At 47.4% G+C, this 17,325-nt stretch overlaps 1 protein-coding gene across 2 annotated transcripts in view; it reads left to right on the forward strand.

The window, feature by feature from the left end:
* The window catches only part of C7H10orf71 (chromosome 7 C10orf71 homolog), a 67,015-nt gene that overhangs the window by 14,993 nt on the left and 34,697 nt on the right, over positions 1-17,325 (forward strand). The window contains exon 1 of one of the 2 annotated variants that reach the window (XM_090057856.1): positions 17,031-17,323. The exons of the other annotated variant lie outside the window; for it this stretch is intronic. The gene's annotated coding sequence lies outside the window, so the exon portion shown is untranslated. Of the gene's footprint in view, positions 1-17,030; positions 17,324-17,325 lie in introns of those variants that run through there. 2 annotated transcript variants of the gene reach the window in all.

The raw sequence follows: 17,325 nt of genomic DNA on the forward strand, positions 1-17,325 counted from the left end.
CACATGATTAGGGATCTGGAGAGCAGCCTATATGAGGAGAGGTTGTAAGACATGGGACTGTTCATCCTGGAGAAGAGAAGACTAGAGGGAACTTGGTGGCAGCCTATAAGTAAATGAGGGGCGCACATCAGGGCCTGGGAGAGCAATTGTTCATCAAGGCAACCCAGGGTGAATATAAGCCAGCAATGTGCCCTTGTTGCCAAGAAGTCTAATGGCATACTGGGCTGCATTGGTATGTGTGTTGCCAGCAGGTCAAGGGAAGTGATTCTTCTCCTGTATTCAGCACTGGTGAGGCCACATCTGCAGTACTGTGTTCAGTTTTGGTCTGGCCACTAGGGCTGTGTGAAGCTTCAGTAGCTGATTCCATTTGGAGGAGATTTAGCCTGATTCAGAAACTGAATCTCCAAATTCAAATTGAATTAGGAGACCAAATAAAAGTTCCAGGAGGGGAGCGGGAAGCGGCATGGGGGAGGGAGGGGTTGGGGCTGGGGCTGGGACAAGCTGCCTAGCTGCGGGGGGGTGCATTACTTGGGGGTGTGTGGGATGTGGGCACAACAGTACGGGGAGTGGGGGCTCCGCCCTGCTGCCACTTGCCCAGCCAGGGCAGAGTGGGGCCAAGATTTGGGCACAGCTTGCTCCAGGGGAAGGGGGCAAGTGGCAGCAGGACATAGCCCCTGTTCCCAGCGCTGCCATGCCTGCATCTCTTGTTTTCTGTGCTGGATGACAAGTGGCAACAGGGCAGAGCCCCTGGTCCCAGCACTGATGCGGGCGCAGCAACACTGACAGCAGGGACTATACCCTGCTGCCACCCAGCTGGGATAGCTGCCATAGCTCCCCACACCAGGACAGAGGCAAGCATAGCTAGAGGAGCCATAGGAGAAGCCCCCATGGCTGCCCTGCCTGGCCCTATCCCCCACTCCGCACCAGCCTAGTACTAGCACCTTAAAAAAAACAACAATCAACATTTACCATTTTTGGCAGCAGGGATTGGGGCCTCTGAGAGCTTGTGGCAAAGCCCCCATATGCAGCATAGGAGCTGGGGCAGTAGGGGCAGTGGGGATCACCCCCCCACTTGGCACCTGCATAGCAGCTGCCCCATGGAGGAGGTGCAGCATGGCTTGGCAGCATGCCGCCTGCTATCTGGGAGCTGGGGCGGCTCCAGCAGTCAGCCAGAGCTGGGCATTGCTCAGCCCCAGCTCCCACGCAGCATGCCACATCCTGCCGAGTTATGCTGCACCCTCACCATGGGGCAGATGCCATGAAGATGCCAAGTGCGGGGGAGACACTGCTGCCCCTCACTGGGCCATGCTGTGTATGGGTGCTCTGCCACGAGTGCCCAGAGGCCCCCATCACCACTCCTGCAGCCAGTGAATGCAGGTTTTGTTGTTGTTTTTTTTTAAGTGCCAGGACTAGGCTGCTGCCAAGCAGGGGATGGGGCTGGGCAGAGCAGCCGTGGCGGCCTCTCCCACAGCTCCCCCAACCCAGAGAGAGCCAGGCACAGTTGGAGGAGCCACCTGGCTATGCCTGCCTCTCCCCGGCTGATCCGAATCACCAAATCTGTCTGAATCAGTGGCAAATCTTCTGAAGCTCATTTGGGCAAATCAATTCAGGGCAGTGATCTGGATCTCTGAATTGAATCACTGTCCTCTGAATCAGCCAAATCTGAATTGAATACTTCCCTATTCACACAGGCCTACTGGCCACTAGAGAAAGGATGTGGACAAATTGGAGAGAGTCCAGCAGAGGGCAACAAAAATGGTGAAGGGGCTGGGGGTCATGACTTATGAGGAAAGACTGAGGGAACTGGACTTATTTAGTCTAGACAAGACAAGACCGAAGGGATTTAATAGCAGCCTTCAAGTACCTGAAGGGGGGTTCAAAAGAGGTTGGAGCTAAATTGTTCTCAGTGGTGGTAGATGACAGAACAAGGAGCAATGGTCTGAAGTTGCAGCAAGAGTAGTGTGGCAGGAACAAGGCCACAGGGGAAGACTCACCTAAAGATAAAGACAAACGGAGCCAACAGGAGGCCATGCTGAGCCAAAAGAGCGACAGGAAGGGAACTGCAGCCAGGGAAAATGCCGTGCTGGAAAAAGAAAAAAAAAGAGAGCAGCCAGCCTGGGAAGATCTGGGGCTGGCTCCTGTGCCAGCATGGGCGCGTATCATAACAGCATGACAGCACTGATTTGCTGGACGACCCCTTGAAGGTGGACTAAAAACCCTGATGGGGAGGGGGCAGGGGCAGGGGCAGGGGAGGCCGGAAGTGGATTCCTCGGTGGGCACAGACCGGCCCAGAGAGGAGCAAATTCTCATTGAAGGAAAGTGGTGGCAGCCCCAGGAAGCGGCTTCTGAGAAGAACCTGAGCCCAAGAGGGCTAAAATACTCACCTGATATAGAGCTGTAGATCTCCAGTGTCTCCAGACTGGACTGGATCCACCAGGCACCTAAGGAGAGAGGGAGGGACAGTGGTATGGACCATGATGAATACAAACTGGTGAGAGAAGAAATGGCGCCGGAAGACAAGGTAACCCGGGCTCAGGCAAGAGTCTAGGCCAGTCCCTCTATGGCCTAAGCAAAGCAGGACGAACTGATGTCCAAACATGTCTACCACATTTTGAAAGGCCAAGATACATGTAACTATACCAGAACCACACCCAGAAGATCGGGTTCAACATCATTCTTTGGCATTAGGCAGGGTGTAGGAGAGGCAGAGCCCCAAACGGGAAGAAGGACGGGAAGATTGAAGGAGGGGACCAGGAAGGGCGGGACATATTATCTTCCTCCCAACTAAACAAATTTATTACAGCAAGACATAGCAGGAGAGAACCTCTGAAAACCCTCTGGAATCTAACCCTAATAGTCTGTCCCTTCCCAAAGCAACAGCAAAGCCCAAAAAACCCATATGGACAAGATGCACCAGTTAATGGCACGGGAGGTTACAGGTAGTTTAGGTTAGATATTAGGAAGAATTTTCTTACTAGGAGGATAGTAAAACACTAGAACAGGTTACCCAGAGAGGTAGTGGAATCTCCATCGTTGGAGGTTTTTAAGACTCAGCTAGACAACATTTTGGCTGGGATGATCTAATTGAGGATGGTCCTGCCTTGAACAAAGGTTTGGACTAGATGACCTCCAGAGGTCCCTTTCAACCCTAATTTTCTATGATTCTATGATTGCAGGAGACAGTCTGGGCATGGGCGACTGGTGCTTCCCAAGTCTGGGAGGGCCACTAGATCTCCAACAGGGAGAGGGGGTGTCCCCTAGTGGCTGATCACAGAGCCAGTGGTGAAACCAGGAGTGCATACCTGCTGGCACTTCTGGTTTTGCAGCTGGCGCTTCCAGGGGGTGCAGGGCTGATCTCAAGGGGTGCACGTGCACCCGCATGCACCCCCTACGCATCGCCAATGAGCCTGGGTGAGGCAGCAGACAGAAGAACCTTTATTATTCTCATTACATTGACCTTTTCTTCTCAAAGACATTCATAAAAGTCACCTCTGACACAGAATAAACGTATAATAATCCCTAGACAATTTGTAGTAGATAAAATGTGCTAATCTTCCTCTGGAGCGCTTTGTGTAGTCTGATGACTGGCTGGTTATGATGAATCCCTGGAAGTTAGGAGAGCTTCCATTCCTGTTTTTTCCATATGTTCCCTTTGTGACTTTGGGATCTAATTTCTCTGAACCATAGTACTTGTCTATAAAAGAAAGTGGCGCCTGTTTATCTAAAGGTGTGATTTTTTACAATTGATTTTGTTAAATTAGTGCACATCGTTGTATAGGCTGAATAGTGATTTTAGTCTGACTAAACTTGGTTTATAACTGGTTCAATCTAATCCCTTGATGCTCAAACTCCGGACCATGGTGCCAGATCCAGCCCTCAGGGACCTGTTGTCTGGGCGACGGGACTCCTCACAGGTCCAGAAATTTGACGGTGTTGCTGCTCCCCTGCTGCCAAATTTCTGGATGTGTGGGGAGCCCCCCAGGCCAGATAAAGTGACCCTGCACGTTAGATCATGCCTGCCAGTGCAAAGTAGGCCTGGTACACAGGGTTACTCCACAGCTGGATTCAGGCAGTCTGATCTGGCAAGCAGTTGGATCTGGCATGCAGACCTGGTATGCCAGGATGGCCAAGGACATGGCCTCAGGTCAGCATGTAATGTCAGGCATCCTGGATCGTCCCTGCTGACAACCCCATTTGCTGACACTATATGGGATCCAGCCTGCAGGCTGGAAGTTTGAGCACCACTGACCTAAACCAAATAAAATAGATCTAGATATTAAAAGCATAGTTATTGTGATATACTGGTTGCTATAGAAACAGTAATTAACATAGCTACTCTTAAAAGCTCATGGCTGGATAAAAAACTTTACAACGTAGTGAGGTAAATTTTTAAGGTTTGGCCCTGCTAACAAGATGAATTTATTTTCTAGCGGACGGGTAGGTTTGGTTAATATCAGGCTGACTGTCTATGCAAGAAGGAATATGACACTGTAGTTCATTGATAAGGGCCCTTCACTAGGAGGGGTAAATCCTGAGTTGTTTCCTAATCCCTGTATGTTCATGTATTTTTTTAGATGGTAATTGTTTTAAAAAACAGAAATAATCCTGAAAACAGCTTCCAAAGGCCAGAACTTCCCTCCTCCAAGGAAAGTGAGAGTGCTGTTCTCACTGGATTGCAGTCAAGCCCTCTGTTCACAATCCAATGCCAGAATTCTTGCATTCCTGGCTGTAGAGTCACCCAACCTCCACAGGAAGGGTAGAAAGCAACCCCCTTGCCTGTTTCATAGTCTGGTGGTTAGGGCATTCTCTGGGAAGGGCAGATCCATGAGGGTTTGGAGGTGTGGTTGCATTCCCCTTTGGTTGTGCTATATATGGCAATGACCTCTATGAGCAAGCTCTGGCTGAAGAAACATTAGCATGACCCCCAGGCCGAGGAGGTGAGTACCACTACTGTGCATCCTCCTGCTTCCACCTCCTCAAGCCCCCTGCTGAATTTAGCAGCAGGGAAGAAAAGGGGACAAGCAGCAGCAGCAGCAGCAGCACTCATCCCATGGGCTTTGGAGCCATGCAAAAATGATGGCTCCAGCCAGAGCTCAAGTTGAACAGGTGATGAGCACACTACACATGTGGCCCATGCTGACTGGGTGGTGAGCTCAGAGCTCACTGCGTGCATGTGTGTCATAGGTAAAGAGTGGGTGTGACCGCCCCCTGCTTGCTCTGCACCTGGGTCCACTGCTGGGGAAATGTGAAATATGGATATGTCTCTCGACATGTCTCTCATATCTTGGACAAGTGATCTAATCACTAGACCTTACAAGGGATAGCTCCACTGCCACCCAGTGTTTCCAGGTGAGAGTCATTTGATGCTCTTTGCTTAACTCAATGCTGTCCATGCAATTAGGTGGTATTTGCAGGCACATATTGGATCAGACCTCTCAAGGGTAAAATGTAGGTAGAATTGAGGCACATTCTCAGCTTTGCTCTGAACTGCAGCATTGCTGAGCCAGGAGTCAAGCCCCTTTCTGCTCAGCCGGTCAAGTATAGCTGTCTAGTGATCTTCTCAGACCAGAATGGAGTTACTCTGAAATGGGGTTACTCTGAATCATGTTTTGCAATGTAGGAGCCTGAATTCTGCCTATGTCTTATTAAGGGACCTATGTCCAAGTCCTATTACACCTCTAATATACCTCCAACTTAGCTTCTCACCTACCTCCAACATGGGCACCTTCCTCAGGAGGCCTAATCCTATTACACCTCTGCATTTCCCATTGTGTCAGTGGGAAAATTAGTGCAGTCCCAAATCTGATACTCCTGGATCCTGCAGAGGCTCCTGAGTCTCTCATTTTGGGGATAGGAAGGAGAAGGCCAGGATACCTTCAGAGGGAGATCCCATTGCAATGCCAGTCCTGTTGCACTCAAGAGAGACACCCACTTTTGTGCATACAGCCCTCTTCCATTAGGTAGTAGGGGTACTTACGAGCTGCATAACACAACTCTGTCTGGCAGTGCTTCAGGCTGCTCAGATTCCCTAACCCGGAAGGCTCTTTATTAGCAATTTTTGCCACCAGTTTTTGCCTAGATGGCATGCCAAAACACCAATCTTGGGAAAAGGGCACTCCCACTTTTAGCCTAATAGCCTAATGGCTAAGGTATTTGGCCAGGAAGTGGGAGATATGGAGGGTGGAGACAGGAAATGAATTCACATCTCCCACTTCCTGGTGTAGTGCTATAAGCACCAGGCTATAGGCAAAGTAAGACTGAAGGAATCTTTCATCTCTCAGTTGAAGCTCGCCCACTGGGCAACCCTAAATGAGAGAGGGAGCGAGCAGCACTGCAAGCGGAAATAAGCCTGCTTGTGGCCCAGTGAGGTATCTGTGGCCCTGTGATGGGTCCTGGGTTTTAGCCCCTTCTTCAGAGATGAAGTCAGTATTGCATGAGACCCTCGTGACACTGACTCATTTTTCAAAATTCTGTCCACATTTATCTGCAGATTGTCACTAGGACTTGCCATCAGAAAACCAGCTTCACATTAGCCTAGGAAGAGGAGGACTTCCTTCTTTTGTACAAACATCTATCCCTATTTCCTGGCTTGTGTGAAGTGGCACCTTTCTGCTCCTCACATTTGCATGCGCATTAATTTTGCAGTCATGACAATCAGTCCTGTAGAATAACACAATTAAGAAAAAAAAAGTGAAACACTTTTTTCCATCTCCTTCAGGAAAGCTTCCTTATTGAACGGATGCCAAATTTAGGTGGTTTACTGCCTTGTTATTGAGACTTACATAAAATACTCTAATACCTTGGATTACTGGAATAGGGAAAAAAATCAAATGTCTTTGCATCACATCTCACTATTATTGCTTTTTGTTTACATTTTGTAGTTCACTCTTCTAGGAGATTGGGAACAGGTTAGTCACTCTTCTAGTGTGGAGCACAGCAGCTATACAGCAACACTAAACAATAATTTCTTATAATCATAAACTTTTGAATCTTCTCATAATCTTGGGGGCCACTGGATCTAGGAACATGGCTTGAGAACCATCTTTATATCACACCAGAATCTGACATATGACAGGGTTAATGGGCTCAGGAAAGATGCCATGGAATCTTTAATGCAGCATGTTGTGTAAAATTCATTGCATGGCATGAAATGTTGAGTGTGGTGGTGATGGGAGATTGGAACGAAAAGCATATTGGCTGGTTTACCTTGTCTGCTGTGGAGTGATACTGTCCAAAGAATGCTGAGAGGAGCCATGTGACACAGCTAACTCAGCTTGACTTCTAGCATGTTTGGTTTCCAAATCAACTCATATGATTCCCTAAAAATAGTGCCTTAACTTTCCCATAACTGATACCCAGCCTATGATGTCTTCTTCTGCTTTGTAATATGTAAATAGGAAATATCCATACTGCCATTGCAGTTGTAACTTGGCATTCCTCCTGCCTCTTTTCTTCATGTAAAAGGATTTTATGTTTATTCATTCTCTCACACACTTGTATTAACGGGTAAATGTCTCTATCTTCTGTTTAACACTGTTAAAGAGTAATAACCCACCTGGCTAATTCACTGCGTTCACTATAATTCTCTGTTTCTTTATCTGCTTGATTTGTTGCATGATTCTGTGTACACATTTCATTGGTGTTGAACTGAAATGCAAGCTTATTTCCTGATTCTCTCAGGTGCTGAGCACCTCCTCAAAAATAGTGAGTGCTATAAACTCTCACTGATTTCATGGCAGATGTGGGGCGGGGAGGTGAGGTGGAGACAGATTTTCAGAGGTAATTAGATGCTTGAAGATGTAATGTGGTATGTGGTTAGTCACAAAATCTTTCTCGTGTTGAATTGTCTTCAGAATCTGTAAGTTCTACCTTCTATTTTCTAGTTTGCAGTCAAGAAAGAAAGCCCACCTAGCGTGTCAGGGTAAGTTTGCAAAGGTGGAACACAGAAGAGCTGTCTGACTTGTACACTCAAGCCAGCTTGGTATGGGCAGTGCTGAAAGAGCATGAGGAGGAGAATCAAGCCATATAGCAACATTTTATTCTCATTTATTCTAATTTAATGTCAAATTTATAGAACTGATTAGAAAAAAAACTTAGAACCATTTTCTACGCAATTTCAGGAAATGAAATTTAATGTCAGATTTCGCAAAAACCCTCAAATTCAAAATGAGACAGTACAGCAACTTTGAATTCCCCATTACCGATGACATTTTATGTTTGTTGTTTCATTCTGTATACCGTATGTCACAGAATCCAAACTCAGAAGGAAATATTTTGATTTTGTCTAAAGGAAATAGTTTGACTGCTCCCTAATTAAATATTTCCAGAACTTTCTTTCACGAAATGAATTTGAAAGTGTTGAGGTTTCATTCCTAAATGGAAGAAAGACAAATGTTGAACTCTCAAAGTCCTTCATCAAAAGGAATGTCAGTGTTTTGCACACCCCTAGAAAATTGTTCTTGTTTTAGAAGGCAGCACACTTAGGAGAAAAGCATTTCAGTATGGCAAGGCAGCAGCTGCTGGCAAGGGTGTAGGCTCCATATGAGCTCTAAATATGCTGAGGTGGAGTGGGGGGTGGACATGGAAAGAGGGAGAGGAGGGGCAGTGGCTTCACGAGGCTGGAATAGTAGCTGGGGAAAAGGGATTATACATAGGGAGACCATATTATTTTGAAGGAGATCTGGGATGGGGTAAGAAAATCCGGGATAGGGGGTGCCACCCCCCTCACCCTGTGGCTCCCAGTAGCCCTGATGGTGCAACGAGGTGGGGCAGGGCAGTGTGGAGGCCTGTGGCCAGCTTTCCCCATGTATAAATGCTGGACTCGGCTGGGAGCAGCCCCCATGCAGTGCCCCCTGGGCTGGTGTGGAGGGAGCCTCCCTCTCTCCCCTGCTGCTACCCCGGGCTGCCACACCCAGTCTGGGCCTCAGCAGTGGCTGCAGAGTCAGGGCATGAGGCTGCCAGTGGCAGGTGACCATCCTGGCTTGACCTGCACAGGTGCCCAAGCCCCAGCCCCCTTCCCTGGCCTGGTCCCCCCTGCCACAGCTGATTCCCACCCCAGGCAAGAGGAGTGCTGCTCAGCCCAATGCCCCCCCCCAGCCCCAGCTGCTCCTCAGGAGGAGTTAGGCCATGCATGTGAAGGCAGGATGGTGCTACCAATCCAGGACTTTTTTTTCAATTTTAGCCAGCTGGCCGGGATGCAGAGACACCCTATGTAATCCAGCCAAACCAGGATGTATGGTCATCCTGATTATAGATATATTGTTCAGCAGTGTAACTGGTCAGGACTGTACGCAAGACAGTCCTCCCTCTTCCTACCTTGTGCACCTTCTGTCTCTGGAGGTTCCTGTAGTGTATAGGAACAGCAGCTGATGTTCACTGTTGCTGAGGAGAGATGTCACCGCATTTTTTTGCCACAGACACCCATGTCAAGCAAGTGAAAAAACTGCTGATTTTAGCACCCCCCCCCCCAAAAAAGGGAGGCATCTCCCCTCAGCAGGAGCAAAACTGTTATTCAATAGAAGAACTACATTTGCCAGAGTGTCTTTCTTTCATTGACACATGCTCCTGCAGTGGTGCTGGTGCTTACTGATATTTCAGGATATAGCAGAAGAAGAGGTGGAAGAAAGAGGCACTCTTGCTCTATTTTGGCACCCTCCCCCCTTAGGCAGTGCCTAGGCCTCATGCCCTGCTCATCTACCCATCCTTAAGTTTCTGCTGTTATTATTTCATTGCCTATGTGGTGTGTTCTGTCGCCATCCATCTACATTGTGTTCCTCAGTCACTTTTGTTTGTGTAGGAGTGGATTTCAGTCTGGAGATGAATAGTTTTATTTGGTTGGTTTAAGGCAAATCCATAAAAGATTTTAGGATTGCAGCAGTCCAGAGTACAGGGTACAATTCATGGAGAGACTTAGGGGCTAGATTTACAAAGGATTTTGGTGCCCAAATACCATCTAAATGTAAAAGAAAAATCCTACATAGCCCTCTACACATTATTATATCTTTTTTCCTTAAAGGGCCAGATAAAATGCATTAGAAATGTTAGGAGCAGAGCCCAGAACCCAACCCCCTCCATCACCCTCAAAGGAATACCCAGACTACTGGGCCCCAGCGTCAGGCTCCCTCTTGCTGATAATGGTCTATCTTCATAATTCTCACATTTCTTTCTGCACAGTGACCCCACTTCCTCAGCAGGGCTGGAGGGTGCCTTCAGCCCAGCTCAAACCATGAATAGGTGGATTTGGGTTTGACCTGGGAGATGGAAGATGTGAGTTTGACCTAGGGTGACTGTACGTCCCAGTTTGGCTGGGACAGTCCCAGATTTCATAGGCCAGTCCTGGCCAGTTGGTGAAAAGTCTTGGAATCGCAGGGGTATGGGGTGCAGTCTAGCAGGGAGGTGGAGTAGCATGGTGCTCCAGGCAGATGGGAGGGCAGGCATCACTGCAACACTGTGGGGACAAGGTGGGCAGAGTGGAGTGGTGCCTAGCCAGCCCAGCCTCTGCTCAGGAGGAGCCACACTGGGCTCATGTGGGTAGGCTGGTGCTGGCTCCAGTCCACCTGCCTTGCTTCCATCCACCTACCTTGCTCCCATACTGCAGCAGTGGTACCTGCCTACCCATCTGGCACACCATGATGCTATGCCTTCCTGCCGGACTGTGCCCCACGCCCCTGCCTGCCTGCCGCTGCCTTTGCTTGCAGCAGTGCTGCTGACTTGGGTGGCAGGGGGGCAGGCAGTATCCCAGATTTCTGTAAGAATAATATAGTCACCCTAGTTTGACCCTTTCAGATTGAGGAGGGCCTAAAACTCATCTCCCACTTCTTTCATTAGTGCAGTAGTTACTGGGCTCCTATTAAAAAAGTGGATAGTACCTCAACATGACTGACCCAGTTGCTTGTACACAAGGAGACAATTTAGGGGCTGCAGGATGTCAGAAGTTTCAGTTGAGATGCAGCTATCTTCAGCATTTCTTGTTGGCTGGCTTTGAGATTCTCTGATTCAGCATGCTGGCTGCTGTGGAGCCTTGTTGGTGATAGCTCTCCCCATTAAGGTACAGGGAACTTAGGTGCCTACTCTCGGTTTTTGAATTCCACCTCTGGAACTAGGTGCCTAATTTAGGTCTAGGAATGTTTGAGATCACCCAACCGCAGTTCCTTTGTCAATGCACAAAAATGAGACCCACAACTGCCATCATGCTAAGCAGGGAACTGATTAAGCTACCCAGTAGGAAATGCTGAGAAGATGGTAGTTGAGGTATCTGGCTCCAAATTGCATCTAAGTACCTTCCTCTATTTGGCATTCACAGCACTGACCTCTCTCCTTGAGTTATGTGCCTAAATCATAACTTTGTCAAAACATAACAAAACATTGAAGCAGGGACTTTAGACAGGGGTAGGCAGCCACTGAGTGGGCAGGAAGTCTGATGATCTAAATTTTGGATTCAGGCATCTACAATGGTAATTAGGCAACACTTGGGCACCTAAGGTATGTGTGGTTGCAGCCCCAGGCTCATAGTTTTTGGAGGGTGTGTCTTACTGACAACTCCCCTGCTGCGGCTCTGTCTATCTGTCACCCCACACTGCTTGGCCTATTTTGTCAGGTGCCCCTATAGAGTTATTGTGCTAACAGTGGAAGGAGAGTGCCAGCTATTTTTTTATCTTTTTCTGTATTGCTAAAGATATCTCCAAATCAAACTACAGCCAATGCTCCTGGATTTGAAATCCCATTCCCTTGTTAAGCCAGTGCTCAGCATTGACTCCCTTTCATCTCATTTCCCTTGTGACTCCACAGCTCCCAGATCTTCAGTCCTGGTGCAATGGGATCCTTTTGTGCATCTCTCTTACCCTAACCCACTGGGTCTTATTTATTGATAAAACAAAGGCCTGGTCCCCACATAAGCTTGCCTGGGGCAGCAGCTGTGCTCATGAGAAGTTTGGACTACATGCTGGACAAATTAACCATATGTGTGAGTATCTGGAAGAAGAGGCCATTATGCAGCCAAATATGGATCCTTGGGGTTTCTGCTTTGGAGCCCCCCTTCCCAGAGCGTGGGGAGACTGCCTACAGAAAAACACCCAGAGCCTTGAAAGCTTTGATCAGACAACACTCAGTACTTAACTATATACAATTTATTTACATAGGAAGAAAAAGGGTGGGGGGTGAGGGGTAGACAAGACCATAAGGATCAATATATACACCAACAAAGGTACTAATACAGTGGCTTCCTCTTACTGGAATCACTTTGGGAAATGGCAATTTGATTCTATTAACCAGCTGAGTATTAAAAGGAGACCTGTTTTTTTAAGAACACAGATACTCACTCCTCCCCCATAGCCCCTGGTCCTGCTAATGCCTCTCACTCCCCCTCTTCACAACTCCCTGCTAGCCCTGCTGGTGCCCCTTGCCCCCCACCCACAGCCTCCTGGCTCCCCAGGCCTGCTGAAGGGGGCCCCCAGCTGCCAGGGCTCTGGGGCCAGGGACCCAAGCCTGCAGCCCTTTTTCCCTGGCAGGAGGTGGCGGTTCTTGCAATGGAGCACAGCCTGGCTCCCCACCTGCCTCTGCCCACTGCAGGCTCGGGCTCGGGCTCGGGCTCAGGCTCGGGCATGGGGGATGGGACAAACTCCCTGGCACAGTGCATATTCCTGGAGGGGTAGAGGAGGACCTGCAGCCCCCAGATCTATGAGTGGGGTGGGAGTGGGGATAGGCACAGGCAGTGAGGGCATCAGCATGCCATAACACATGTATAAGTATATATGTATTACATTATACATACATATTTTTATAAACTTTAAAAGCTTTTCATGCAACTTTGGAACCTGCTCTAAGAACCTGCCTAGTTTAATTCTCTTTGCCCATTAGTGGATCTGTAATTCCTCTCCTATTCATTGAAATCAGCAAGTCTTTGATACTAACTCTAGTGGGAGTATGATTGAGTCTTTTGTGCTCCACTGAACTATATATGCTCTGTTAAGTTGTGGAACCCCAGAAATGGTGGCATTTTAGCACTAGGCCATGTGATCCCTGTATCTAATTTTATATTAAAATATGTAAATATAAGCATCCATTGATTTGAACAGGTGCAATATCTTCTTCTAGGTTTGAAGCCCTTTAGGATCCTTAGTCTGAAACAGATATATAATATTATTATTTTTAGCTAAACTCAGCTGACAGTGCCCTTTTCCATATAACAGAGTTGGTCTGGATTTTTTCCAATTGATGCTGATGTTGCCAATAATGCACTGCACTCAAATGACAACATACCCTCCACTCTCCATAAAGCAATCAGCTGGCTCTTTCAAGTTACTCATAGCTATAGTCAATTTTCTTCAACAGGGGACATCTCTGCTGTGATTCAAGGTATAGACTGGAATGATAGCTGTATAAATTGTTATGCTGTAACACTTAATATCTGCATACTTTAGCCCTGAATGAAACAGGGTTAAAATTAGTTTGCTGTACTTGTATCTTTCTGGACCATCTAGATGTAGTGGTTATACAGTAATGACTTAAAACCATATCCTTTGATATGAATATAGTTGTTACATCTGTCTATACTACTGATTCCCACAGGATATGCCACACGAGTGATGGAAGTGTCCTGCAAGATCTACCTGTATGAGGAGGTAATTGATCTCCTCCCCCATCTAGTATCTTGGGCCTGCCCCAGCTACTCCTACAGCATCTGTGGCTGCTTGTCTGGGGACTGCTGCAACTGTTACTGCCTTCCCTTGTCCTTTCCTGCCCCCATGCAGTCCCTGTGCCAACCCCCTGTGCTCTCAGCTGCAAGTGAATGGGCAGATGGACACAGAGATGGAGCTGGTCTTTGCAGCCTAGCTCATCCCCTCCATTCCTTCCATACTGCTGGGCCCACAGGAGGTGCCATGGCCATGGGAGACCCTGCAGGAGCAGCTTTAGCTTCCTGAGGTACAGACCCAGGTCAGGAGGGGGCAGACAGTAGAAGAGCAGGGTGCAGCAGGGTGAGGACCTGTCCCCAGTGACCTGTAGTGGTACCAGCTGGATTGGTGATTCTCAACTTTTTAGCCTCAAGGCCCCTTGCATGTCTTTTTTGAATTTAGACGTATTTCAGAGCTTTTCAGCTGAGGTGCCACAAAATTCAGAAAAGTTATATTGGAGGGTCTTGAGGCTAAAAAGCTTGGGAACCAGTGGTATAGAAACTAATCCTTTGCTTAAATAAAGATGTTTGGTATCATTTTTTAACAGTACATCTCATCACTGATAAGATTTCCTCGGGCAGGGAAATGGAATATGCTATATATTTTGGCAAGTATGCACACACACACACACACACACACACACACACACACACACACTTTGGGTGTAAGATTGACATGTGTTGCCAATTTTAGTCTAGAAAAATATGTGATCCAGGTATCAAAAGTTTGGGAAACACTGGTGTATTCCCTCAGTCACAAGACAGTGCCCAGTAGCTATCAGCAGATTCCAGAGACCAGACTGCACCTAGCCATCTTTATAGACAATGGTGAAATTAAGGAGAAGCAATAAACTTTGGAGGTGTTTGAGCCTAAGTAAACTGCTTCTGGGTGTGGCATCTATGTGTGCCTGAGACAGCATCAGTTTGAACCAGGGTAGAGGAGAACTTGGGTAGCAGGGGGCTTGGGGTTGTGGTGTCAGAGGGGTTGGTTGGGATATAAGGGTGCTGACCCTGTGGAGACTTGCAGCTAAGCAGCAGGTGAGTCTGGTCCCCCCAGTCACCGTCTGCACATGTGTTTCAGGGATGTAAATGACCTGTTATAAGATAGTACTGTTCCTGACAGTAATTAATTCGTTAATTAACAGAGTTAATTAGTTTACTGCACCTTATTACTGGCTCATGTGTAGATGGTAATACTTTATTGGAGAGCTAATTAGACTGCTCCACAGTAAAGTGCACGTGTAGATGCACCAATGGGAGTGTCTACATGAGACACGTTACTGTGGAGTAGACTAATCTGCACTGTAAAGCATCACCATCTACACATATGGGGTATTTATTGCACAGTAAATTAGCCTACTGGGTAATTAGCTAGTACCCGTAAATACAGGTACTAGATTAACTGTCCAGTAGTTACTCCACAGTACCATACTTGTAGGCACTGATCAGGAGCAAATTTGCTCCTGGTCAGCCTAGGCCACAGGGAGCCACAGAGGACAGGGAGCTCTTTGTTCCCAGTCCTGGTACTGCTCAGCCCCCGGCTCTCCCCCAGAGGCAGGAGCCAATCATCACAGGGACTGGGGAACTCTCTGCCCCCTGTCCCAGCTCCCAGTGGGGAGCTGGGAGCTCCAGAGAGTGAGCAGGGGCTGGGAAGCCCTGCTCAGCAGGGGCACACTGGCAGCTACCCCACATCTGGGAGAGCTCCCAGCAAACCTCCTGCTGGGTAGGAAAGCTCTGCCAGGCAGGGGGCTTGCTGGCAGCTGTTCATCCCTATGGGCATGGGGCCAGGAGAGCTCCACTGGCTGCAGTGGCAGCTGTCTCCCAGCACATCAGGTCCCATCCCAATGTGCATAGGGTCAGGAGACAGCTGCCATGGTATACTTTGCCTGGCCCCATGTGCATCAGGACTGACCCTCATGCCCCTTGCCAGCCCCCAGACTATTGTTTAGGGGTGCCTGGAGCTCCCCCTGGGCGCTAGAGGTAGGCAGAGCAGGGCAGGAGCAACCCTGTACTGGGCTGCTCCCATTGGGTGCAAATCTACTCCCAACAGGGTACACATGTTGACATGTTCCTGGGGCAGGCTCACAGGAAGCCTAAGCCACATGACTAGTATATATAGATGTGCCTAGTGGGTCGTCTTTGTAGCTGATATATTTCACAAATACAGTCCAGAACTGTGTCATCCCTTTCTTTGTCAATATCTGTGTGCACCTAAAGAACACCTTTCTGCCTTTCATTTCTATCCCAAATCTAAGAGTTTCTTCCCTTACTCTGCAACAGACATGAATTCCCATGGGTGTTGAGGATGTTCTGGCACTTGAATAGATATACTCTAGTGACGGAAGCACAGACTTGCTCTAAACCATGTGGGATTTTAGGGCATCTAAAGTAGGGTGCCCAAAATTTAAAGACTCTTCTTAAAAATGTGGGCCTTAGCCATTCTGTACCTTAGTTTCTCCATAGGTTAATGTGAGTAAAGATTCTGGCCTCTCTCTCAGACACACTGGGAGAATAAATTCATTACAGCCTGCTAAGTGCTTTGAGAGAGAGGGTGCCATATTGTTAACCTTATTCACACTGCACTGTCATATGATTTTCATCAGTAGTTAACAATAGCTTTTTAAAATGCAGACAAGCACAACATCCAATCCCACTCCCACCCACATCAATAGGAGCTTTGCCATTGAGCTTAATGAGAGCAGGATGAGGCCTTTAATAAAAGGAATCTGCTGTGTATATCTGCTATTGTCTATTAACTAAGTCCTGATTGGTCCTGAGTACCCACAGTTCCCAGTGGTTTCCGTAATGCTCTGCTTACTCACACTGACTGCTGCTGAGGACTAAATCTGTTTTTTGTGTTTGCCACACCAAAACTTAGCTTGCTGACTTCACAGCATATTTTCCTTATTATTTAATATCCTGTTGCAATTCTTAAATGAAACCTGATGCTGGAGCGGCTCTCCTATGATGGCTCTTGTTATTTGCTTTGAAAGGACAGTAGAATGGCTCCTTACCCTAAGAATTCAGGATATATTTGTCTGAGCTTGATGATGCAATGAGCTATTTATGAAACAACATCACTAGGAAAGTAGTTGCTTTTTGAGGGTAACTTTACACAACATGTTTGCCCACTACCTGTAGATACAAAATGCAATGCTTTAAGGTTTGAATCACAGGCAGCAGCTGGCCAATCACATAACGCTATTTTCTGCTAGTTAGTTATCTCTGGAGCACTACCAGTGGCAAATCTGAATGTAAAAATAGCTGATGAGTGTGTTTATTTCAACTGCCTGTTACTTGACACCGCATGGTTATTCCAATACGTATGTTTGCTTCTTCCCCACCATGAACTCTCATTTGATTCCCCCTTGCCTGAGATCTATTTAAGTACATTTTACTAACTTCGGATTTCTTGCTTACTTCATTTCACCTGTCTGGGTGGGTCTGTGAAGGCTCAAGAGTTGCCTCCTCTACTTTTTTATTACAAATTATAATTCCTATGAAGAAAGTCATGTTAAAAAGAGGAGCTTGGAGCGTATCATAATGGGAAATATTAATACTAAGCAGACTGCTGTAAGATACAGTGAAGTTTTGACTTAACTGAAGCAAATATAGTTCTGCACTGTCTCTGATGTGGAAGCTAAAATATAGAAGGT

This window comes from Crocodylus siamensis, chromosome 7, assembly GCF_052110815.1.
Source record: "Crocodylus siamensis isolate JL-2025a chromosome 7, ASM5211081v1, whole genome shotgun sequence".
Classification (NCBI taxonomy): Eukaryota; Metazoa; Chordata; order Crocodylia; family Crocodylidae; genus Crocodylus; species Crocodylus siamensis.